At 42.3% G+C, this 25,417-nt stretch overlaps 1 protein-coding gene and 1 long non-coding RNA gene across 4 annotated transcripts in view; both read right to left on the minus strand.

The window, feature by feature from the left end:
* The window catches only part of PTP4A2 (protein tyrosine phosphatase 4A2), a 30,718-nt gene extending 15,134 nt beyond the window's left edge, over positions 1 to 15,584 (minus strand). Inside the window, exons 1-2 of one of the 3 annotated variants that reach the window (XM_082685783.1) lie at positions 14,610 to 14,991; positions 10,075 to 10,189 (exon numbers count right to left, since the gene is read on the minus strand). The gene's annotated coding sequence lies outside the window, so the exon portion shown is untranslated. Of the gene's footprint in view, positions 1 to 10,074; positions 10,190 to 14,609; positions 14,992 to 15,131 lie in introns of those variants that run through there. The other 2 variants (XM_082685784.1, XM_082685782.1) reach the window with 2 other exon arrangements.
* Positions 15,585 to 15,855: 271 nt separating this feature from the next.
* Positions 15,856 to 24,461, minus strand: LOC309841993. Its single transcript, XR_014299436.1, has 3 exons — positions 24,385 to 24,461; positions 17,991 to 18,035; positions 15,856 to 16,175 (listed from the first exon to the last, which is right to left on the minus strand). It is a non-coding gene; the product is annotated as an uncharacterized lncRNA (long non-coding RNA).
* Positions 24,462 to 25,417: the final 956 nt, after the last annotated feature.

The raw sequence follows: 25,417 nt of genomic DNA on the forward strand, positions 1-25,417 counted from the left end.
ATCTATCTATAGGGGCACCTGGGTGGTTCTGTGGTTAACTGCCTCTGACTCAGGTCATGATCCCAGGTCCTGGGATTAAGCCCTATGTCGGGCTCCCCACTCATCGGGGAGCCTGCTTCTCCCTCTCCCTCTGCTGCTCTCCCTCTGTCAAGTAAATAAATAAAATCTTAAGAAAAAGAAAAGATACATCTGTAAAAGGATAAAGGGTATTTACCAAAATTCCACTTTGAGGATTTAATTCTTTCTATCCAAAAGATATGCACTGGCCCCCCAATTATAACACCAGTCCATAAAGTGCTTTTGAAAAAATTTATTTTCCTTACAACTCTAAGTAGTTGTTACTACCTACAAGGAATGAAGAAAGTGACTTTTCTAAGGTGAATATCTTCTGTTAATCAAAGGTTTTTTATTCTAATGTACAGTAATGCCTACTGCCTCAACTAATGCATAAATCCCATTCTCTCATTTCTAGTCCAGTTTACCTTTTTTTTCCCCCCCTGAAAGAGAGAGTCAAACAATCTCAAGAAAGCTTGAAGCCCAACACACAGCCTGATGTAGGGATCTATCTCACGACCCTGAGATCATGACCTGAGCAGAAATCTAGCATCGGACACTCAACTGACTGAGTCACCCAGGCACTCCTAGTCCAGTTTACCTTTTTACTATTTCTCACATCACATCACTATCTCAAGAGTACAAAAGCACCTAAAGGTCATCGATTCAACACAGCATTCTCCTCCCCATACCAAAAACAAGGTGAGAAAGAAAAGTGGCAGAATTTTTTATATTATTTTGGGCCTGCTGTACTGAAACACAGTAATCTTTATAGTTAGCTCAGTCAGAGAATCAACAAAATCATAAGTTGCTCTGAGGGCACCTGGCTGGCTCAGTCGGTAAAGCAAGCAACTCTTGATCTTCTGGTCATGAGTTTGAGCCCCATGTTGGGTGTAGAGATTACATAAGTAAGTAAATCTTCATAAATAAATAAACAGATAGCTCTGGAAATAGGGACAACATCTAAGTTCTTTCCCTTGTGTCTTCTCTAACCCACCAATAAATGCTTATTTAGTAGTCTCTGAAAAGATGACTGTGACCAGATAGAAAAAGACATGAAAGGTAAGTACCACAGAACCATTTCAGGAGGAAACGAAAATACAATTAAGAATTTTAGGAAAAGTGGTGCCTGGGTGGCTCAGGAGGTTAAAGCCTCTGCCTTTGGCTCAGGTCATGATCTCAGGGTTCTGAAATCAAGCCCTGCATCATCCAGCTCTCTGCTCAGCAGGGAGCCTGCTCCCTCCCCCCACCCCCTCCTCTCTCTGCCTGCCTCTCTGCCTACTTGTAATCTCTGTCAAATAAATAAATAATCTTAAAAAAAAAAAAAAAAAGAAAGGAAATTGTAAGAAAAAACCAAGGCCTACAAACTTTCAAGCCTATTCTATCTACAAGTCTTTTTATGATATTCTTATGACACTGTATTTTTAAAGTTACATACTTGTAACAATATTATCATGGACACAAGCACAAAACTCAAATGTTCCTAAAATACGAAAGATATGCAAGAAATTAGAAATTCAAAGCGGCATTCTAGGAACTTCAATACCTCAGCAGAAATTATACACTACAGTAAAATCATGAATCTTCTAATATTCAAACTAAGAAAAATAAAAATATATACCACCACTTTCCTAACTGTAACCCCAAAACAGGAACCTTAGATTACACATTTGATAGAGTACTCCTTGTACATCAAGGAATTTTAAAGCTAGGAGAAACTTAGAACAATGACTCTGACCTTTAAAAAAAAAAAAAAAGAAAGTAAGAAAGAAAAGAAAAGAGAAAAAAGAAAAACAAAATGATGTTTAGGAGCAAGAGAGGTTAAAATGACTTAACTAAGACCACATCACTAATTAGTAGCAGATCAAAGACAGGAACCTAGGTCTCCTAACTCAATTAATTTTTCCTTCAATTTTGACTATGGAGGTATCCACATATTTTTCAGGTCATAATCTTTTTCATGTAACTCTAACTTTTCTTCAAATATTTGCTTGGATGTTAAACTGCAACTCTGTGACCTTAAATAAGGGAGGAAAAGATTATTAAAGTAACCACTCAAAGAACAATGGTTTGCATGCAGTGAAAAGCAAAACACAAGGAAATTCTAACCTGTTTGAATCCCTTTGGTTTAATAATGTTATCGCAGCTAATATGTGTGTCAGCTGAATAAAGGCACTGAAAGACCAGCTTTGTAGTGATGGCCAGTTTTGAAAGGTTACAGTTCTAGCATTAAGTTTTCTACCTAGTCTCCAGTGTTTGTCCACTTAGCAAACAGAGCAAGTTTTATCCCATCTTATTCCTTTTGGAAGTACCACTTCCAAGGATAAGGATAATTCATTATTAGATTTTCAATTCTTAACAAACTTCAATTCTTTAAAAAATTAACAATTTTTCAATTCTTAACAAAAATAACAAAATCCCCGGGGCGCCTGGGTGGCTCAGTGGGTTAAGCCGCTGCCTTCGGCTCAGGTCATGATCTCAGGGTCCTGGGATCGAGTCCTGCATCGGGCTCTCTGCTCAGCAGGGAGCCTGCTTCCTCCTCTCTCTCTCTGCCTGCCTCTCCATCTACTTGTGATTTCTGTCAAATAAATAAATAAAATCTTAAAAAAAAAAAAAATCCCCAGCAAAGGAATTTCCACCAAATCAAACAGTATGTCCTATTAATGTTAAAAGATGTATGATAAAAACAAGCTTCTGTTCCATCTCCCAGCCCCAAGAGTTCAACTACACATCAACAGTTAAATGCTCTTGTACCTGTCTATTCAGATGAACTAATGTTAATCGCGTAAGAGACATAAGAATACAAAGCAGTCTGTAAAAAAAAAACCCATAACCCACCACAGCTGGAAGGTACTAAAAATTACAAAGCCCTAAAGTTTAGCATAAACTCAGCATCTACACATCTTATAGGAAAATTTTCTTCTAAACCCATCTCTCTGACATTAAGTAATTTTATCTTTTATAGAACCTAACTTTTAAAATGTTGAATCTGGGACATTCCCATTTCCTATACAATAGTTGCATTTTTAACCAAAGAAGATAACTTCACTGCAGGATTAGAAGGAATGGTCTATGACAGAGAAATCCATTTAAATTAAGGAGAAGAAGGAAGGAGAAAGAGGAAAAAGATGAAGAAAGGGGAAGCTGGAAGAGCAAGTGAGCAAGAGGCCAACTAAACTAAGACAATGTACTACCAGTAAGACTAAGTCAATAACACAACAGAGACTACTTTAAACTTTGAAGAGAGGTATGTCAGAATTTAAATATCCTATGTCAATACTCTAGTGCTAACATCTAAATGAAATGAGAATCAAATGCATGAAATAATATAATACCATCATTTAATCATGCTTCTTAAAATGAAACATTATGCTGAGGTTAAAAAGAATCAAACAGATCTGTAAGAAATATGGAAAGATGGCTAAGAGACTCTAATAACTGCAAAGAGCACATGATGGTATGAACAGTATATAGAGAAATATTTGTGAGTAATGTATAGCTTTCATACCCATCAACTATCTGGAAAGTTACAAAGAGGTAACTGGTTGTCAGGATCAAGGGGACCGGAGATGGAGGCCAGAAGCATGATTTACTTTATCATTATGCATCGCTTCTGAAATATTTTACTTTTCCCATGGACATGCATTACCTTTTTCTTTTTATTCCAGAGTGATAAAGCACCCTACAACGATTTACAATTTAACCATGTTCTCAAAAGTGCTATAACCACAGGATTATAAAGAGCCTTGAGAGAGCTAGTCACTCTTAGTCCCAGGCAGGCCTGTTCCTACACAATTCCAGACAGTTTTGTTCTTTGTTAAAGACATTAAATTACTGAGTAAAATTCAGGTTCTTCTTTGGCAACTGTAATTCTAAGTTCAACTATAAATACAGAGAATTTGAGGGCAACACAAACTTATTAAGCATCCTTTTAAAAATTCTGTCAATCCACTCACATCAAGTTTTCCACTGAAAAATTCTCTATTTCCGAGTTAAAGTAAATGATAAAATAAACTCTCTAATTTGATGGGTTATGCCAGGAGTCACCAAATTAAAACAGTACATTATAATATAAATACACAATAAGAAGTCTAGATCTAAGAAAAAAATCTCAAAGCAAAGGTCTGGAAAAACAAGTAAGCATACATTTACTGTTATTTTTCTTACCAGAAATTCTACAGGAAGTCATGCAAATTTGAGTCAGCTTGGTTTGTAGAAACAGGCAACATGAAAGCATTATACTGCATATACAGCTAAAACCTTGCAACAAGTTTTTCCTAAAACAAATTCACCTCACTTCAACAAAGACACCTGCACTTCTCTTAAATAAGTATGAATAACCTATCAAGAGTAGAGTTAAAACATCTTCCTTACAATTTGGCTAATTAAGAATTTATTAATAATTCAAGTTATTTATTAGACACGTACTATGCATCCTAGTACTCTTTGAAGTGCAGTAAGAGCAGTAAAAGAAAATTCTCAGTAGGCAGAAAAAGATAAAATATGCCACTGTTAGGGAGAAAAATGCAAAGGAGGGGAAACTGCAGTGCCAGAAAGGAGAGGGCTTCTAATTTTAAATAAGGCTATCAGGAAAGGCCTCACTGAAAAAAAGTGACATTTTATCCAAGACCTGGGGGTGTGAGCCAAACAGATATTTGAAGGAGCATTCTAGGCAAAGGGATTAGCTGTTGCAAAGGTTATGAGGTGGGGCCATGCTTGGAGTGTTCTATGAACAACCCTCTCTTCCCCCTCTCTCTGTCAAATTTAAAAAAAAAAAAAAAAAAAAAAAGATAGACTTTAAGGTAAATTTGTCCACAAACTGGATATGGGGTCTATGAAAAGACTAAAGGCCCTGAGTAATTCTAAGAACCCTAACTTAATATTCAGAAATTATTCAAACAACAGATGAATAAAATCCTCACAACTATCAAGGAAGAAAAATAGGGAATTTATCTGTATAAGGGAATTTTATCTGTAAAGTACTACTGTAACTACTGCATTCTGACCATTTGAGGAAAAAATGTATCTTATAGACTTATTAAAATGATCTTAACTTTGTTAATTAATCTTCTAGTTAACTGGTCTCAAAATGAAAACTACTCATCTTTCATAACTTACTCCCAAATTATCAGAGTTCTGTGGAAATAATAGTTCTACTCTTTTTGTTCATCCCTGTAGTTCCACTTATCAAACTAAAACTGTATACATCTGGCTCCTTGAATTTATTAGACAATTTAAATTAATGTTAATTCCCCTCCCCTACTATACAGTTCCAGGTAGCTGATAAGGATAGAGGTATCATTAAATTCCACACAAATTAGAGTCCAAAATATCTGTGAACAAGGTAAAAATAGCTTCTTTACTGCTAAAAAAAAAAAAAAGTTTCATAGTTACTCTCTTGGTTATTCCCACTTTTCTACTTCCTCATTTAAGAAGGGAACTTGAGAATCAAGTTCCAGTACAGAAATCAATAATCACTTATATAAAAAGAAATTATGACCTTGATTGTGGGAAAATACTGTAACATTTCAGAACCAGCATGATATACATGGCCTGCCACTCAGAAAGGAAAGGAAAACAATTAACCAACAATTGCACCTGCTTCTGAGAACAGTGACCGTTATAAGTCCTGTGGGCCCAGTTCCTACTCAAATGAAAAGGGAGTGGTTTTCAAATTCGTGTGTACCCTAGTGATTAGAAGTACTTGTCATTTTCTAGTAATTCCTACCTCTACAAATAACTGTAAGACAAAAATTGCATTAAATATTTTCATGCCACACTCGAAAATATTTATTTTCAATTCTGTACTGTTTCTCTAAAGATCAGCAATTCTCCAGTTGAATTTCTTGACCAAAAGTCTTATAAATAAAATTTCCCTTCCATAAATAAAATTTAAAAGAAGGTAACAGGACTATGGCTAATTTTCACTTTTTCTAAAAAAAATTATTCGAATACCAGTAATAACATTAAAAATCCTACCAGCACAATTCTAATATTGGGCATTAATCTTATTGAGTTCAAGTAAATTTTTAAAATATTAAGCTAAACATTTAGCTGTATTAAATTGATTCTATTCATTCACTCTTTTCATTTCCAGGCAAAGACATCATGGCTATCTCTCTTCGTGGGCTTTATGGTTAAAGATTTTACTTTATGTGCACTTTAAGATTCCTAAGCCTCTTTATTGTAAAGTTTAAGCACATTATTTTCCTAAATAACTGTGGTAACCTCCTTTACATGATTAAAAACTATCTCATATTCAGCAACATTCCCATATAATTAAATTCTAATATTTGTTTTCTTCCTTTCTTCCATCCTTCTTTTAACCTCAAAAGGCTAAGTAATTTTCCCAGAGAACAATTTAAGTCTTAATCATTTTAATTTAGTTTCCAACATCACTATATATACATTAACCCAGAACCATTAAGTCAATTATTGCATTAATAAAGAAATGTTTTTGAGATTCTGAAATTCAATTGTAAAAAAGCAAATTCAGTAGTGAAAATCCAGAAAAAAAAGAAAGAAAAGAATAGAAAAGAAAGGGGTGCCTGGGTGGCTCAGTCGTTAAACGTCTGCCTCCCACTCAGGTTGTGATCCCAGCATCTTGGGATCCAGTCCCACTTCAGGCTCCCTGCTGGCCAGTACCTCAGCTTCTCCATCTCCCGCTTCCCCTGCTTGTATTCCCTCTCTCACTGTCTCTCTCTCTCTCTCTCTGTCAAATAAATAAATAATATCTTTAAAAAAAAAAGGAAAGGAAAGGAAAGAAAATCCAAAAGGACACCTGGATTCAACCTGTCAACACCACTTTGAAATATTTTCTGAGCTATATCAGGACAGTTAGAATGACTGTAACAGCTGTGAGTTCCCTGAGGTTGCAAAATAGATACTTGGGAAAAGGTTATTTGAATCACCTTTCAAAATAACCTACAGCACAGGAGCAGCATGCAAAGTAAGAACTTCCAGGCTATTGTTAGCATTATTTAAAATACATGTTTTGGAGCTGAGCAGTTTATAGGTCAGCTTAACTCTTTCATTTCCCCAATTTGTCAAGTGTATTGATCATTACTTAAAGGTCCTGTTCAAATATTCACCACCACCAAGGAGGGAAGGAAGCTCTCATTCCAAATTACATCTTGTCAGCATAAATTCTTTGTTTGAGCCCCAGAAATTTTTTTGCTGTTAGGGCATTTTGGTCCAAGTTTCCCCTAACACTGGTTAAGTTACACTTCACTTCCTCTCCTAAACTTTTTATAAATCACATTGCACTTCACAGCCATCTCTCTATGTACTAAGTATAATACAAGTCAAGAACACAAATCATTCTATTTGGGCTGCTAGTGGCCTTTTAAAATATATACTGTCAGGGCACCTGGGTGGCTCAGTGGGTTAAAGCCTCTGCCTTCAGCTCAGGTCATGTTCCCAGGGTCCTGGGATCGAGCCCCACATCGGGCTCTCTGCTCAGCGGGGAGCCTGCTTCCTCCTCTCTCTCTCTCCCTGCCTCTCTGCCTACTTGTGACCTCTATCTGTCAAATAAATAAAATCTAAAAAAAAAAAAAAAATATATATATATATATATATATATACTGTCTACCCACTAACTGTCCGATTTATTTATTTTTTTTTTTAAGATTTTTATTTATTTATTTGACAGAGAGAGAAATCACAAGTAGATGGAGAGGCAGAGAGAGAGAGAGAGGGAAGCAGGCTCCCTGCTGAGCAGAGAGCCCGATGCGGGACTCGATCCCAGGACCCTGAGATCACGACCTGAGCCGAAGGCAGCGGCTTAACCCACTGAGCCACCCAGGCACCCTGTCCGATTTATTTTGATAAAACACAACATTCACAGTCTTTAAAACACATACAGTGAGAGCAGTTGTTTTACATTAAAACACACTGGGAAAGGTATGTCCTATGGTGAGTGCTGTGAAGAGTGTAAGCCTGATGATTCACATACCTGTACCCCTTGGGCAAATAATACATTATATGTTAATTAAAAAAAAAAAAAGAAAAAAAAAACCCACAAAAGTGAAGTTAAAATGGTAGAAATGGTGAAATACCTCTATAATGCCAAGTCAAGAGATAATTATTCTTTGCTCACCAGCTTAGTTCAACATGAATTCGCCTTTATTCTCTTCCTACTTAAAGAATGCAAAATTTAATCTTTCTTGTACTCTTCCTCCAAATGCTTAGTGAGATGGAGGACAATATGTCACCTCTGAATGATACTAAAATGCGGCACATCCAATCTTACAGCTAGCATTTGTGGAGCTCTTTGAGCATGCCATGCAAACATTATCCAGGATCAAGATACTAAAAGAATCCATGTGGGTGAAAAATATTTAATGAAGGACATTAAAATTTCATAATAATGCTATATACTTTGAAGACAAAAAATATGAGTAGAATGGAGTAGGATTAATTAGAACCTACGAGGAAAGGTAGAACTTTTATAGAGAAAGGAAAGGAGTCTTTGGTTAGATAACTCTAGGAGGCCTTGACCATGCTGAGAATTTCAAACCAATTCAAATGCAATAAAAACTCTTAGGAATTTAAAAAGTATGAACAGTAATCAGGTAGCAATTCTTTGCTCAAAGATAGAAAACAAATATGCCACCTTGGTGGGCATCTTCTGATCAACTGAGCAGCTCCATAATTAACAAGCTGCACAAAAATAGACTCTCAACTTACTAACTCCTACCTCATAGGTGAATTTGTTTTCTAGCAAACACATGCAAATTTAACTAAATTCTACTTGCTGCTAACCTCCAAATGAAGATCTCATTTCACTAGAAAAACAATTCAGGACATAGTCTATGACTTAAATTTTAAGTGCTTCTCATCTAGAAAGACTGTTACTGGAATAATTTAAACCAGTCACCAAAAGGAAACTTGTTTGTAACCACACATGTGGAATGAAGAGTAATGTCACTTAGAATCTATTGTTTCTCTATCACATCCTTCTCAATTTGCTGACAAATCCTGCCGATGACTCATATCCTTCTGCACTAACCAGTCACTCTGTTCCCTCATGATAGACTTTCACCAATAATGGAAAGTAGAAAACACATTAATTTGTTTTGCTACTAAAAACAATATCAACATATGTAGATAGATCCAATTTACAGATACTGTGGTGATACAATCTAGTGAATGTCTCCTATAAAAGACTGCCAAAAAAAAAAGTTATGCTCAAATCGCAACTAAAACTAAGGCAACTACAAGAAAGCAGACTGATTGTGAATTTGAATTCCTGTCAAACGATACATTAGTTAAGAGCCAACATTTTTGACCACTGCAGAAATAAAAACACAAAGCAATTTATCTGATCTGCTAAAGCAAATATATCATGTGTGCATTTTATGCCAAAAGAATTAACATTTCCTGAGAAGAATGAAATTTCAACCCAAAAATACTATGAAAGGAATTAAATATCTCTAAAGGTAAAGACCATTCTAATCGTCAAAATATTTTTTCAAAACAGGCTCAACTAGCAAAGAAAGGGTCACAGAAGAGCTTAAAATTCTCTAGAGTTTAAAAAGGCAATGTTGTGCAATGTAAATATATATTCAAATGATGAGATTTAGTTTCTAGGCCACTTACAATGGAATGGATGCTGTGTCACAGAACCTATGGGTAAGTAATCAGTGCAGGCATACAAAAAACATTTGTATTGGGGTGCCTGGGTGGCTCAGTCAGTTAGGTGTCTGCCTTAGGCTAAGGTCATGATCCTGGGGTCCTGGGACTGAGCTCTGCATCAGGCTCCCTGCTCAGCCAGGAGTCTGCTTCTCCCTCTCCTTTTGCTCCTTCCTCCACTCGTGCACACATACTCTCTAATTTAAAAAAAAAAAAAAAAAAAAAAAATTGTATTCAAATCATATAAAAACTATTGGTATAATATGTCTATTCCTCATAGTCATTTCTTCAGGAAAGAGTTTGTACCCTGTCAGTCTATGCTGATTGAAGAGATAGTTCGGGGGAAACAACGTTAACACAAGCAGTGCAAAAGGGTCATTTTCTCACCTGGGTTCTGGTAACTCCACAGGGTAACTGTGAAAGTGGACAGAGCCTGCAGTGCTGTGAAGCTTCTTTCTTAGAGGTGCTAGAATAGTGACAGTTTCTGGTTTAGCCTAGACCTCTACAACTCCAAGAAGGAAAAACAAAACAAAACAAAACAAAAATACCATGTAATATCTACTTGAGCTCTACACCAAGCAATTCTATAGGGCTGCAAGTCCCAAGACAGTGGCCAAAGGAGCTAGAAAATGTGGTTCAATCAATAAAACAAAAGAAAAAGCTACCAGACACCTCTACACATATAATATCCCTAAAGATGAAAATGGATGAAAGTCTCTTCTAACATTCCAGATTAACAGATTCAAATCACCACTTCCCAAAAAAATTTTAATTGCTGCTATCCACTGTTCACTAACAAACCCAAGGTACAAAATTATATGAAGTGCAACATCAGAGACTCTTGACTTTATAAATTTAGCAAATTATCATCAGTTTCTATATAACCCAACTCGTGTCTTAAGAAAAATCTCAAAACAGCAACACTCCCAAAAGAACAAAAAAAAAAAGTATGCAAGTAACTGAAATATCTTAAAAAGAAAAAAAACTAAATTTCAGACAAAAAGGCCAACTTCTTTAATGTACACTTAACTCCTATAGAGTAACAAGAGTTAACTCAAAAATAAAGTTTAGCAAGAGATTTAAGTACCTTAACCCCCAAGGGAAAACTTTTTTTTTTATCCACTGCCATCTATTTACTGATATCTTTAATCTGGATTTCAAAACCTGGAATTCACAAATTGATTCTGTAATCAATCTCCTTATCTGTACGAGTGAAAGTGCCACTTAGTCAAAGGATTATTATGAATTTTAAGTAAGAGGTTTTATGATTCAGCATTATAAGATTCTCAAGAAGGATTATAAGATTCTCAAGAAGGGAATGTTGAAACCTAAAGCATAATGATGGATTTTACAAGGTGTCCTAAGATCTCAAGATCTCTACCACTGCCCTATTCATAAATATAACTAAGTCTACCATGTTAAAATTTTGGATCTTGACTTCCAGTTGCTCAAAATTTTTAAAGATCTCCAACTTCTATAAGCAGTACAGGCGATTATACAGCTTCTGAAGAAATCAAGCTAACTTGGATTTCACTCTAACTTAGGTTTTGCTCTTCCAAGAGTAACAACTAAAAATTTATGTATTGCTCTTCTGCATATTATTTGTAAATGCTTTTTCTAGAGACTCTAATGGTCACCAATCCCACATTCCAAAAAAAAAAAAAAGGAACAGTACAAACCCTGTTAAGTAAACCTCTACTAAATTTAAACTTTACACGTCAAAATTCTACAACTACTACATACAGAAATGCCACCTTTAAAAGATAAAATGTTAGCGTAAGAGTTAAATCTTAAGAAAAATAAATATTTTACCTTGCTTCACACAAATGTCTTTTCAAGAAGATATAAATATAGGGCTTTCAAATTTTTTAAAAAAGTTATATGCAAAAGCATTCAAACATTTACTCTTCCCTAGTGCCACCAAAGTTCAATGATGTTATAAATGGTTTCTGCTTATAAATTTGGTTAGTTCAAATTAAATATTACTTGACTGACTCATGGAGGGAGTGGTTTGACTTTTGCTGTTCTGAGTCAGAATAGACCCAGTTCAGCAGTTCTAAACAATTTTTCATTTGTATAGGTGTCCTAAACGTTAGCTTTTTCCAGTTGCAAAATATAACAAACCGTTGCCTTAGTAGAAAGGTCTTAGTGGTAATAATAATTTCAATATGTAGTTCAATTTATAATTAACAAGTGCTTCTACATATATTTTCTCACTTGATCTTCACAATCTCCTAAGTATCTCATACTGCTGAACAGAAAGACTTCCACATAGGAGTGACAAGTCCTAGTTGACTCTTACCCCAATAAATAACACTCTTCCTCTCTCTCCCCCAAAATAAAAAACATAAAAGGCTGCTGGGTTTCTTTAATCAGACTCTCTTCTCCCAGACATATCCCAGGTGCCTCATAAAAGCTATGTCTCAAAGCACACACCCTGGGGCCCCAAGAGTTTCAAGGCAGAATCTCCACCCACATAAAAGCCTAGCTTAGGCCCCAAAGAGCCTCAAGTCAGCATCTCCTAAATGACCCCCTTGCCTCCAGCCATCCAGTCTTCTGCATTAAATTCAACATTTCTCATCTGTATGAGCTGCTAGGTCACTGTGTGGTTGAGAACCTCAAAGTGAGACAACCTACTGGGGTGGTAATGGTAGAGTAGAAAAATCAAGGACTTTTGGAGTCATACAGACCTGGGTTTTTAATCCATTTCCAATTCTCACTCTTATGACCTAGGACAAGTTACTTAAACTCTTTGAGCCCGTGTATCTCTTCATCTCATCACTGTAAATCACTGAGGCCTCATCACTGTATCCCAACTGCTTAGCAAATAGAAACCACTCAATATGTGGAAAGAAATGCAAACAAGGACCCCCTACCCCCTTTAGAGTAACTGCGAGAATTATACAGGGAGTGTATAAAAATGCCCAGTACGTAGGAGGCCTTTAATAATAATGAATCCAGGGACCTCTGCCTTCATCTCAGGCCATGATCCCAGAGTCCTGGGATCAAGCCCCGCAAAGGGCTCTCTGCTCAGCGGGGAGCCTGCTTTCCTCTCTGTCTCTGCCTGCTTCTCAGCTTGCTTGTGATCTCTGTCTGTCAAATAAGTAAATAAAATTTTAAAAAATTTAAAAAGAATAATAATGAATCCAGTCTCCCACTAAATATTAACAATAGTATTCACTATTTCTAAAAGCACAAAGCATGCTAATGATTGAAAAGGACATACTAAGAAAAACATAATTTCAGACTTCTAATTACACACCGATGTTTTGGTTCTATTATGTCTACTACCAAAATGACCACAGTCTTTGCTTATCCTACTGAAAGACTCCCAACTTCTAAGAACCTTCTCATCAGTAAAGTGTAAAATCCATAACAAGGTACTTTTTATCAAGAGCCCCTAATTCCACAACACAGGAATCTGGCAAAACTCCATAACAATATTGATTCACTACCCAATATGAAACAATTTTTTAAATGTCAAAGATTAGAATACTGGCAAACAACTTCTCACCATCTTCAACACACCGGCATGCTGGCAAGTGATTCTGAAGCCTTAAAAATGTGTCATCCTTAGCCTTAATTTCCTTTTGCATGCTGAACAAGGCATAACTTCATTCACTTCCTGTCTGAAACTACTCTGTAACACAGAGCACAGCAGCAAATAACTACCATATTCTAACTCAGCAGCAGTTGTAGTCTGGTGATTCCAAACAGACAAGCAAGCCTACAGTGATGCTTAGAACGGCTACACGCTTTTTATGTTTCTTGACAAACTCCAGGGAATAATAAACTAGCCTCTGGTTCTTCTTCATCATCAATGTTACATTATTTTTTTCTTAAGAGTTCTTTTCCAGAAGGGTAGAGAAGAGTTAGTATCTGATAAAAATTGTTTCTATCTACCTAACGATAAAATACCTTTCACCTGAAAAATTAGCAGTACTTTATAAAAGTCTATGCTTCTGAACACTCTAAGGGCAAGAGCCTAGGATCCTGGGCAATAGACAAGGTTCTTCTAGTTAGCTCTCAGAGCGCCAGAGGACGATGGGATGGCCACCACGTCCCTGATAAATTTAGAAATTCGTATCGAAGCCATAAAACATAGGGAAAACATTTATCCTCCCTCGCCCCGAAAAGCATGACCTTTCTTTTAAAAATCCCAGAGCCAGAGGACTATAGTGCCCCTGGGATAAACTCCTATACCGTTTCCTCATAATGGAACCCAAGAAACCAGGGACACGACGCTCTTGGAAAGAACTCCCCAACCGAGGACCGCAGCGTTCACTATCGCCATACACAGCGATCACGATCACGGAGAGCCTCCAGGATGCCCGCTCACACACTGGACAATCGCAGGCACACCCTTTCCACGTTCCCTCATCTGCCATTCACCCCTCCCCAGCCTTCCTCTCTCACACGGCACTCATATTCCCCCCCACACACTCCCCCACTCTGCCCCATACACTCAACGCTCTCCCTCTCCCACCACCTCACTCTCCCCCATTTACCCCTCTCGCCCACGCGCACTGCCCCCCCCACACCCCCACTGTCCTCTACACTCTGCTGGCACTCACACTGCCCCCGGACACGGCCCCCAACTCTCTCATCCACACACCCCCCAACTCCGCCTTCTTTCATCCCTCATGCACACCCAGCCTCTCCCCAACTCACACTGTCCCCCTCAGGCACGCACATTCTCCCCCCTCAACACTCCACATTCTTCCACACGCACCGTCCCCCCTTCCTCACCCACCCCCGTTCTCCACGCTTCCCGGCCGCGCTCCCCCCGCCCCCGGCCCGACCCAGCCCTCCTTCCGGGGACGTGTCTCAGGCCTGCACTAATGGCTGCGGCGCCTCCCGCCCTCCCCTTCCCCGAGGCCCCGGGAGCCGGCGCGGGGGCCGCCCGGGAGGAGCGCACTCACGCTGGCGAGCTGGGGACTGGGCATTGAAGTCCGGCGGCGGCGGGAGCGAGGAGGCGCCTCTCTCCTCAGTCACCTCGGCGGCGGCGGCGGCGGCGGTAGCGGTGGCGGCGGCGGCGACGACTCCCCCCCAGCCTCGGCGCGCGACACCCGGCCCGGCCCGGCGGCGGCGGCGGCGCGTGTCCACGAGTCCGTCTTGCTGCTGCTGCTGCGGCCGCCGCTGCGTCTCCTGCTGCCGCCACTGGCCCCGCTGCCGCCGCTGCCCTGTGGCGTCGCCTCGCGCAGTGCCCGGCCGCCGCTGCCGCTCCAGCCGCTACCGGACGGACGACGGTTACAGCCCGGCCGATCGCGCCGCCGCCACCACCGCTGCGCGCGCAGCCGGAACCAGCTCCCGCCACCGCCCCTCAGGGGGCGCTGCGGGGCGCGGCGCGGCGCCCACTGGCCCGCCCCCCGAGCCCGCGGACTGGCTGGCTTGCCGGCTCGCGGGGCGGTTGGGCCCGCCCACCTGCCCCGCGGGGTGCTGACCTACTGCCCTCGGCGCCTCCCCCGCTCCTCCTCGTGGTTCGTTCCTCTCCTCACTCCCGGCTGCGGAAGGCGCGTCCATGTGACCGGGAAGGGGGGGCGGAACGTGGCCATAGGAGTCGTTCGCCCACGCCGCGGCCCCCTCATCCCATCCGCACCTGGGCAGAGGCGAGGGCCAGCGGCCACGACGTAACCTGCAAGGTCGAAAGGCTTTTTCCCGCATCCCGAGCCGTGAAGCCTGAGGCCAGATCCTGATGGGACTGGGCGGCGACCGAGCCCTTTGCTCGGGGATTTCCAGCTCAGAAGTGACAACCAGGGCAACTCAGTTCTTGGCTGCCCTTCCTCGAGGCCCCAAATAAATAGCATGCGTGCATGCGTCTGCAATTCTGCAATTACGAAGATTGTTTCTGCGCCTCTCCCGGTCCCATCCCCGCGCGACACACACACACATACACACACACACCCCTATGAACCCTTCCTGACAGTCCAAATTTCAAACTTCCGGTACGTAGCATCTTGGGCAAGTAAGTTATTTCCTCTCTCTTAGTACTCTAAATTATTAAATGGAAATAGTTACCAGCTACTTCATGAGGCTCTTTTCACGTATCAATGATAGAATGTATGAGAAATGCCTGATAAAGAGAAAATCCTGAATATAAAGTTTTCCAACCTAATCTCCCCTTTAACGACAGAGATTATCCTAGAGATTCCAGTATTCTCTCTAGCATTTGGAAGGTGACCAGAAATTCTTTAATTCTTTGTCAGACCACGAGTTTTTAGTTTCGGTTTGGAAAATGTGGTCACTGGTGAGTTTGGGAGACTCGTCTGGGCCATTGACTGGTCTGACAGCAGCCAGAAAGAGGCACGGGAGGCTGGCTTGGGAGGAAGAGGGGAGGCTCACCCATGAGAGTTGGGGGGGGGGGGGGCTAACCCTTCCCTAACCACCCTAGGAAGTCAACCTGCCCAGAACCAACCCCTATTGAGAAAGGGCTCCTGCCCCTTGGGCTGCTTCTCCTCCGAGAGGACCACGCACATGTTCATTTGGCTCTGTGGGAAGAAGCAATGGTCAGTAGGCATCATTAGGCTGTCCCCACAAGGTAGACCTGGGGCATTGCTCCCCACCAGAAGGCTTCTATTAGAGCTTAGCAGTAAAAAGAAAGGTCTTATGTATGACTCAGCCACATCGAGCCACAGAACAGAACCCAAGATGTTCACCACCAGCAGGTGGCCCAGGAGAGGGTATTCCAGGGCAAGGCTGGCTGGCAGGACTGTGTGGGAGTTGAGAGGCCCTGAAAGGAGGAGCTGCAGATCAGAATCAAGGCCGTTGGATGAGGAGCACCGGGCTCAGCTGCTGCTTGCGTTCTGCCTGCTTCCAGCAGGCAGCATTTTCCACTTCCTGGAAGCACAGACTTGAAACAGAAAACTACATCCTCCGCAAAACTTTTTTGAGTCTCCTGGTCACTGGTTCTTCCACTAAAGTCTAAAACACCTTACGCAATCGGCTATCCTAGCACTCATCACAGTGTATTATAAATGCCTATTTTCATGATTCTTCCCTCCTTAGACTGACCTACTTGGGGCAACCTAGTACATGGCTGAACAAATGAATCAATCTTCCCTCATCTAGCTCTCAGCCGGGCCCTAAAATGTCAGTAAATAATACAATAACAACAGAAGGAAAGCAATAATGGCCATGAAAGCGGCTACCAATTACTAAGCAAGCATCTACTCTATTCTAAGTCCTGCAAGCTGTTTCGAAATGTATTATGAAGTTCACTCTTCAAATTAACCTTCAAAATAAACTTCAAAATAAGGAAGGTATTCTCACCTTCATCTTAAAGGGGATTGGAAGTTCAGAGAGATTAAGTGGCAGACCCAGGATTCAGTACAGGTGTCTGCCTCTAAAGCCCAAATAAGCATGTTAGTCTCTAACTCCAATCAATAACAGGTTTCTCTCAGAGTGGGCTGGAACCCCTTCTGAGATGTTGGAAACAGCACCCCACCCCACCCCGGCCGCCAACTGAAAGCTAAAGCCCTGAGACCATGACACCACCATACCTCCAGGTCAGCAGGGAAATGCTCTAACCTCTGTCATAAATGACCTCACCCAGATGGTTTCCCAGGGAAGACTCCACAACTCAAAACACATCAGGAACTGGGCTGCAGGCCCCTTAGTACGGTGCAAACCTCCCATGGTAGTGAGTTTCATACATAAGTGCCCCAAGTTTATCCAGTGCCCTTGCTGAAACCTTCAATTGCCATTAGTTTATTAATCTTCCCAGTGCCCCTGTGAGGCAAAGCTGGCAGTATTCTGGGCCAATTTTATAGAGCATTAGCTTCTTGAGAGCAGGAGCTATGTGAGCCACACACAGGAGTTAGAAGAAATGGTAATGGTGATGTGGCAAAGAAATGGAGACTCTTGAAGAAGTGGTTTTAGACAGAGGTGGGGACACAAACCAGTGCCTGGTTCCCACCCTGGGACTCTAGACTGTTTCATCTGGCATCCTTGCATTGCCTTTGAGTTCCTGGTTAGCCTTGGGAAGTTACTTCTTCTAGTCTCAATTTCCCCATCTATAAAAAGACAAAGGTAACAGTATTTACCTCCAAAGGTCGTTCTGAGCATCCCAGGAAGTAGTATGTATAACCCAGGTCGAACCACACTGGACTCATAATAAGTGTTCAATAAATGTTACCTATTATTACAGTGGTGCTTGGCAATTATTAGATGGTACTTAACACTTATTAGAATGGTCCTTGGCACTGTGGAATGCATAAACGGAATAAGCTTTGCTATTACTGGTTCTACAGAGTCTTTTTCAAAATTGTAGGCTCTGTTACTGACTACTTGCATTGTGGCCTTACCTTCATGAATGAACCTTCTGTCTTCATCTGTGAAATGGGATAACCCTGAAATGAAGATAATGAAGGTCTTGAAAGTGCTTTGTAAACTGTCAAGCACTATGTAAACATTAATCTTTGTTTTGTACTATGACTGTACAAAAATCCTAGCTCTGTCCCTTAAATTCCTGACCTCTAAAGTTTCTTCATGTGTAATATGGCCATGAGGATCACATCTATCTCAGGGGGTGGTTGTGAAAAAAAAATTTTTTTTTTAATGATTCATGACGATATATTTGTAGTGCCTAGCAGGGTATAGGTGGCCCCTGCGTGTTACTTCCCTACCCCCTGACAGGTACTGCTATTCAGTGTGCTGCAGTAAAGAAAGCCGCAGGATCTGGTGGGAAATGTATGAAACCAATAGAGCTGGGATTATTCCTGCCTCTGCTGCTGTGAAGCCTTGGGCAAGTTACCTAACCTCTCTGAGTTTTCAGATTCCTTGCGTCTTCAGGAAGAGGAGACTGACGGACGCGACACAGACCTTGACTCAGAGCCAGGGCTTGCTCAGTAAACGGGAGTTACTTACTTGACAAATGGGCCGACAGGCCTGTGAGCTACTCTTATGGAAAAGACCCAGATGGAAGCGAGGACCAAAATTCCCCCCACCCGATACCAGATAGGGTCTTGAGCTGCAAAATAAGAGATGCAGACTCTCCGTAGGTCCGCAGAGCTTGGGAGGTTCCCGCCCAGCACTGCCTTTCTCGTCCGGATCCTGTGGACCAGTCCAGAGAGCCAGAAGACCCACCCCCTCCCAAAGTGATAACCCGGGGGGTGGAGGCAAGGGGAGGAAGGAATGTACTGATTCACCGCCCCACCCATCCCCTGCCTCTAATCTCTCTTCCGGAATTTTACGGCGCTCTTGTGATGGGGCGGAGGCGGAGGGGGCAGGGCGTGGGTTACCGCCGCTGCTGGACCCCAGCACCCCACCCTTGCGGATCAGCTGCTACGGGAAGCCCCGGGGAGTGTTGCACACACCCGGGCGGTTTGCTCCCTGCTGTGCGTGCTCTTGGGAGCGGGACCCGGGGAGCCCCTGCACGGAGGGTGAGGAGCTGTGAATTCTGACAAGAGTTCAGTCTCGCTCGCGAGTGGGTCCCTCTCCCCTAACGGGTAGGAGTTGGAGAGCTGGAGCTGAGTCCCGGCTCGGGCCTGAGTGCCCTGGAAGGCCGCGGGCCTCCTTCAGGAACCTTCCCGTGGCCAATCAGCTCTCAGGATCCCCATCTCCACCGCAGTCAGGTGTAACTGGATTGCAGCCAGAAATCCAGAGAGCAAACAACTTGGAACTGGCCGAGAGAGAGAGAGAGAGAGAGAGAGAGAGAGAGAGGTTTAGAAGCACAGCTCAGCCACCTTTTTTATCTTCCTAAAGATGGGGCAAGTGCAGCGGGACAAAGTGGGGATCGGATAGAGGCAATAGATACTGAGAGAGAGCCGGCGGTGGATTCCCCAGTACTTTAATCTGCCCCGCCCGCTGGGATCAGTTCACCGCATTTTCTCATAACCTTGAGACTTAGTTTCCCCGTTTGGCGGTCGAAAAATATAAAAGAATTTGTTAATAATTGAAACAAGAGCTGTTGGAAATGTAACTCCCAACAAAGTGATTAGGAGGTAATGATGTTCACAGCCAGCATTTAGTGAGCACTTACTATGTGCCAAGGACTGATGTTCTAAGCATTTTACCCGTATTAACTAATTTAATTTTCACAATAATGCCAGGACATGGAAATTTTTATTAGCCTTGCCTGGAAACTGGGTAACAGCAAAGCCACTTGGTCACAGTCAACCCAGCCAGTATATGATAGAGGCAGGCTCTGAACACAAGGAGTATTTTTACAGGGCCACCCACCCTCAACCACTATGCCATCTGCCTCTCCTAATGAGAATGTGGTCATGATCTATCCACCTGGACATTGGTTTAACAGTGTAAGCGCTTTTCATTATGGCAACCTCTTTCAGAGTGACTTAGATTATCTGTGCATGTATAAATGTTTAATATGTGCTCTCTGACTGTGATAATGTTTCTACACACTGAGACATCAAAGCACCAGGTCCAATGGGGCAATCAAGGTCACATTGTGAAACCAAGAAGATTCCTTCCCCAATGGTGCACAGTTGTCTTAATTCTGTCAAGTGTTATAGCCAGAATCTTGACTTTCCCTCCACAGTGCGTCCCATTTTACCTAGTGGTAACCTGCAGTACCCAAGTCCACACCAGTGATCCTAATTTGATTATTGCTCTATTTTTCAAAGATATTGCCCTGTCCCCCAAAACATATCCCCTACCCTATTCTCAGCTGTGTGCATATAAACCCCACAACTGGAGGTTTGCTAATTGGTTTCAAGCCAAAATGAAAGTTCATCTTTTGTTAAACTGCAAACATTGGAAGAGAGAAAAATAAACTGGATTTCACCAGTCATTTTCACATAATGAGAACAAGATGATGAGAACCTCCTTAAGGTCTGAAAGAAGAGCAGAAATTGTCTAGTGCAATACCTCCTTTTGCAAGCCCAGGTAAAGAAAAGGAATGTCTGAAGCCACTCAGAGATATTGAGATCCTGAGAAGGGGTGGGGGGAACTACTGTGAGAAAGGGAACAGAAATACAGGCAAAGGGGCAAAAAACTAGATATTAGCCTCAATGTCAGAAGCCTTTTCTTCCAGTGGTGGGTTTTTCCCCCCAAAGGAAACTCTACACCCGATGCGAGGCTTGAACTCACCACCAAGAGATCAAGAGTGAGATGCTCCATCAACTGAGCCAGCCAGGTACCCCTCCGGTGGTGTGTCCAAAAAATCTGTTCTCGGGATGCCTGGGTGGCTCAGTTGGTTGAGCATCTGCCTTCAGCTTGGGTCAAGATCTCAGGGTGCTGGGATCAAGCCCTGTGTCCAGCTCTCTGCTCAGCTGGGAATCTGCTTCTTTCTCTCGCTCTTCCTCTGTGTTCTCCCTCTCTCTCAAATAAATAAACAAAATCTTGGGGGGAAAATCTGTTCTTGGGGTGCCTGGGTGGCTCACTCAGTCAAACAGCTGACTTGACTCAGGTAATGATTTCAGGGTTCTGGGATCAAACCCCACGTTGGGCTCCCTGTTCAGTAGAGAATCTGCTTCTCCCTCTCTCTCGGCCCCTCCCACCACCCCACCCCACCCCTGCTCTCTCTCAAATAAATAAATAAATACAATCTTTAAAAATCCCTGCAGCCTTAAAAATAATATATGCAGGGGTGCCTGGGTGGCTCAGTGGGTTGAGCCTCTGCCTTCGGCTCAGGTCATGGTCTCAGGGTCCTGGGATCGAGCCCTGCATCGGGCTCTCTGCTCTGCAGGGAGCCTGCTTCCTCCTCTCTCAGCCTGCCTCTCTGCATACTTGTGATCTCTCTCTGTCAAATAAATAAATAAAATTTTTTTAAAAAATAATAATATATGCATTTTGTAGTATGTAAGTTATACCTTAATAAAGCTGTTGAAAAATAAGACATGCCTCTTATAAAATTTTCTTAATTATAGAGGTGAATACTTAATAAAGTAAAAGCCCCCCACAATCATACCCCGAGAGGGAACCACTTCCAACAATTTGTATTATACTGTTCCTCTAGATTTTTCTCTGCACGTTCATATTTTTTCCGTGTATTCATTTACACGTACATGCACACAACCGCGCACATATGTATGTTTAACAAAAATGGGTTAGTTTCTCCTAACAATATGTCTTGGACAGTTTTCCATGTCAGTGCATTTAGATTGACTGTATTCTTTGAAAGGCCGCCTACATCGTATGGACGAACTATAATTTACTTAACAGGTTTCCTAATGATAGATATTTGGGTGTTTTCCAATATTTTGCTATTACGAGCAGTACTGCCATGGACATTTTTGCACATGCATCTCGGAGTCCTTTTAGGGGAATTCTGTGTGATAAGTTCCCAGAGAGACTGTTCCTTTGAAAACAGCATGCTTCATAAATCACCATTTTCATCTTATTCCAAGTGCCTTGACCTAACAGCCCATTTCTGATCAAAATCACATAAAGGGCTTAGGATATCGTGTACATTAAATAAATTTTAGTTATTTTCATGATTCTTTTTGCCTTTGTTTCACAAAATCACTGATCTGGTGGGGAGAAATCCATTCATTCAGTCAACAATTCCTGATGAAATGCTGCCCTGGGATGGGCCTAAGGAGGCCCCAGTGAACAGACATAGATCTCAAGAGGTTGATGGTCTCAGAGCACCTGGGTGGCTCAGGCGTTGGGCATCAGCCTTCAGCTCGGGGCTCGGGTCATTCCCAGGGTCCTGGAATTGGCCCAAGTCAGGCTCCCTGCTTGGTGGGGGATCTGCTTCTCTCTCCCACTCCCCCTGCTTGTGTTGCCTCTCTTGCTGTGCCTCTCTCTGCCAAATAAATAAATTAAATTAAATTTAAAAAAAGAAGTTGATGGTCTCATTGAGAATGGATGTGTCAACTGACAATTACAAGCCCTTGAGATAAGCACTCCAGTGGGTGGTGGTAACCACAGGGGAGATAGGGAAGCACATAGGAGGGACATTAACCAGTCTGAAGAAAGGCAAGGGCTGATGAGAAAGAAGTAACAGCTTCACTTATCCAAAGAAGCAAGGTAGTTAGTTCTTGCCCCTGGCCACCAGGCTAAGGCCAACACACCATCCCCAAAAGATACTGGTAGGAACCATAAACCAAATCAGTTCTCAAACATCCATCCTCAGACTGGTGCTAGTGCGTGGGGGGAAAGGAGGAAAGAAAGATCAAGTGGTGAATTTTTATATGCTAAATTTCTTGGATTTATTTATTTATTTTAAGCTTTTATTTATTTATTTTTTTTTTTTTAAAGATTTTATTTATTTGTCAGAGAGAGCGAGCGAGAGCGAGCACAGGCAGACAGAGTGGAAGGCAGAGTCAGACGGAGAAGCAGGCTCCCTGCGGAGCAAGGAGCCCGATATGGGACTCGATCCCAGGATATGGGACTCGATCCCAGGACGCCGGGATCATGACCTGAGCCGAAGGCAGCTGCTTAACCAACTGAGCCACCCAGGCGTCCCTAAGCTTTTATTTTTAAGTCAACTCTACACTCACCGTGGGGCTCAAACTTATAACCCTGAGATCAAGAGTCCCAGGTTCTGGGGCACCTGGGTTGCTCAGCGGGTTAAAGCCTCTGTTTTTCTGCTCAGGTCATGATCACAGGGTCCTGGGATTGAGCCCCACATCAGGCTCTCTGCCCAGCAGGGAGCCTGCTTCTCCCCCTCTCTCTGCCTGCCTCTTTGCCTACTTGTGATCTCTGTCTGTCAAATAAATAAATAAAATCTTTAAAAAAAAAAAAAAAAAGAAAAGAAAAGAGACAGTCTTTCATTCTGAGAGTATAACTTTCTTTCTTTCTTTCTTTCTTTCTTTCTTTCTTTCTTTCTTTCTTTCTTCTTTTTTTCTGGTATTAAACTGTCCTTCCCTTTATGAAGCAGAGGTTGTAGTACATGATAGTTGTTTTTCTTCAATGTTCCTGTCTAGCCAAAGTAAAAGCTGTCAGTCACAGCTCAGATACCCTTCTCATTTTTCAAACTTTTGCCCATTGATGACATCTAGAATTCTGGGGCCCTCTGAGCCAAGGGACTTCTTTTATCATTATTACTGAGGTATAATTAACATACAGTGTTATAGCTGAGCCAAGTGACTTCTAAGGCTCTTTCCATCCCTGTGGTTATAAGATTCTCTGCTCAACAGTGATTAAGTTCCGAAGTTAAATTAATTTTGAAATCTGTGAACCAAATCTTTTTCAACAGACCCAAGGTAAAAACAAATACGTAAATACCTGAATAAATAAAAGAAAGAAAATGATTTGGTACCCCCTTGAATATTTTCATTTTTTGGTTCCCAAACCATATAAGAGTGCCTCAAGTTTTCAACTGGACTTGCTCTCCTGCTCCCATGAAATGCAACGCTGAAGGAGAGAAGCCACAGAAATAACAAAGAGAAGTGATATGGGAAAAATCAATTTGATGCCGTTTTCACAAACCTTTAAAATAGAGCAATTTAGGTGATGATGGGGTTTCATGACCAGTGGCGACAGAGCTTCTGATGGGAATGCGGGTGTTTTCCTGGCATTTCTCCGAGTGGGTTGGAAGAGGAGGAAAATGGGTTTTTTTCCTCTCCTTCCACTTATAAGAAAATGGAAGCAATGAAAAGCAAAAGTCTCCTGTAATGCCCCCATTAAGAGGCACAAAGGAAATGCAGCTCCCCTGCAGCCAGAAAATGCAAACCCTCAGACAGGCACTGGGCAGGCCCTCCCCAATGATGCTGCGATGATGATGCTGCGGGCACCAGCTAAGTATTCACCACCACACCTGGCCCTGCTGTTGCCATGGCGACTCCTCACCTTTTGCATTCCTTGACTTGGGGGTTGAGAGTGGTTCAGGGCGCACTTGAGCTTTCATGTTCCTCCTTGGCTTCTGAAAAAGGAAAGGGGAAGCAAGGGAAGGTTATTCTGAGTTAGCTTGGCCTGCCTTGGCTCTTTGCCCTTGAGCTGGTGTGACTAAGGCCTCACTAAGTGAGAGAGGCCTGCAGCAAGGGCAAGGAGTAGAAATGGCTCTGGCAGAGCCCAAAAGACCTAGGTTCAAGTCCCATCTCCTTGACAATCTGCTCGTTCATCCAAACGAGCCCTTGTCTGTGCCAGCACTAGCTGGTACAGAGAGTTGCCTGGGCAGCCATAGTTGGCCTTCAGAAAGGCAACAGTCCAGAGGGACAGCTGGATCAGCAGAGCCAGGATAAGTGACTTCACAGAAGCAGGTGCCTGCTCTAGCACTGCCCAGAGAAATGACCTTATGGGGAGGGGAAAAACGATATGAAACCCACACGGCATTGAGAAGCCCTCTTAGGAACGCTCCAGCAAGGTCTGCTTCCCCTTGAGCATGAAGCCATCAAATTAAAGAGGACAAGAACTGAGACTTCCACTATGACCCCAGGCAAATTAATTCACTCTCCTGAGCCTCACTTTCCCCACTTGTAAACCAAAGCTAAGGATGACTACCTGACTCTGTTGAGAAAGTTACATTCCTTAGAGCTCCTGAGTGGCTCGGTTTTTGCCTTTGGCTCAGGTCATGATCCCAGGGTCCTGGGATCGAGCCCTGCCTCAGGATCCCTGCTCAGTGAGAAGCCTGCTTCTTCCTCTCCCACTTCCCCTGCTTGTGTTCCCTCTCTCTGTAGCAAATAAATAAGCAAAATCTTTTTTTTTTTAAGATTATGTATTTATTTATTTGACAGAGAGAGATGACAAGCAGGCAGAGAGGCAGGCAGAGAGAGGGGAGGAAGCAGGCTCTCCACCGAGCAGAGAGCCCAACACGGGGCTCGATCCCACGACCCTGGGATCATGACCCGAGCCAAAGGCAGCGGCTCAACCCACTGAGTCACCC

Source organism: Mustela nivalis, assembly GCF_964662115.1.
Source record: "Mustela nivalis genome assembly, chromosome: 10".
Lineage (NCBI taxonomy): Eukaryota > Metazoa > Chordata > Mammalia > Carnivora > Mustelidae > Mustela > Mustela nivalis.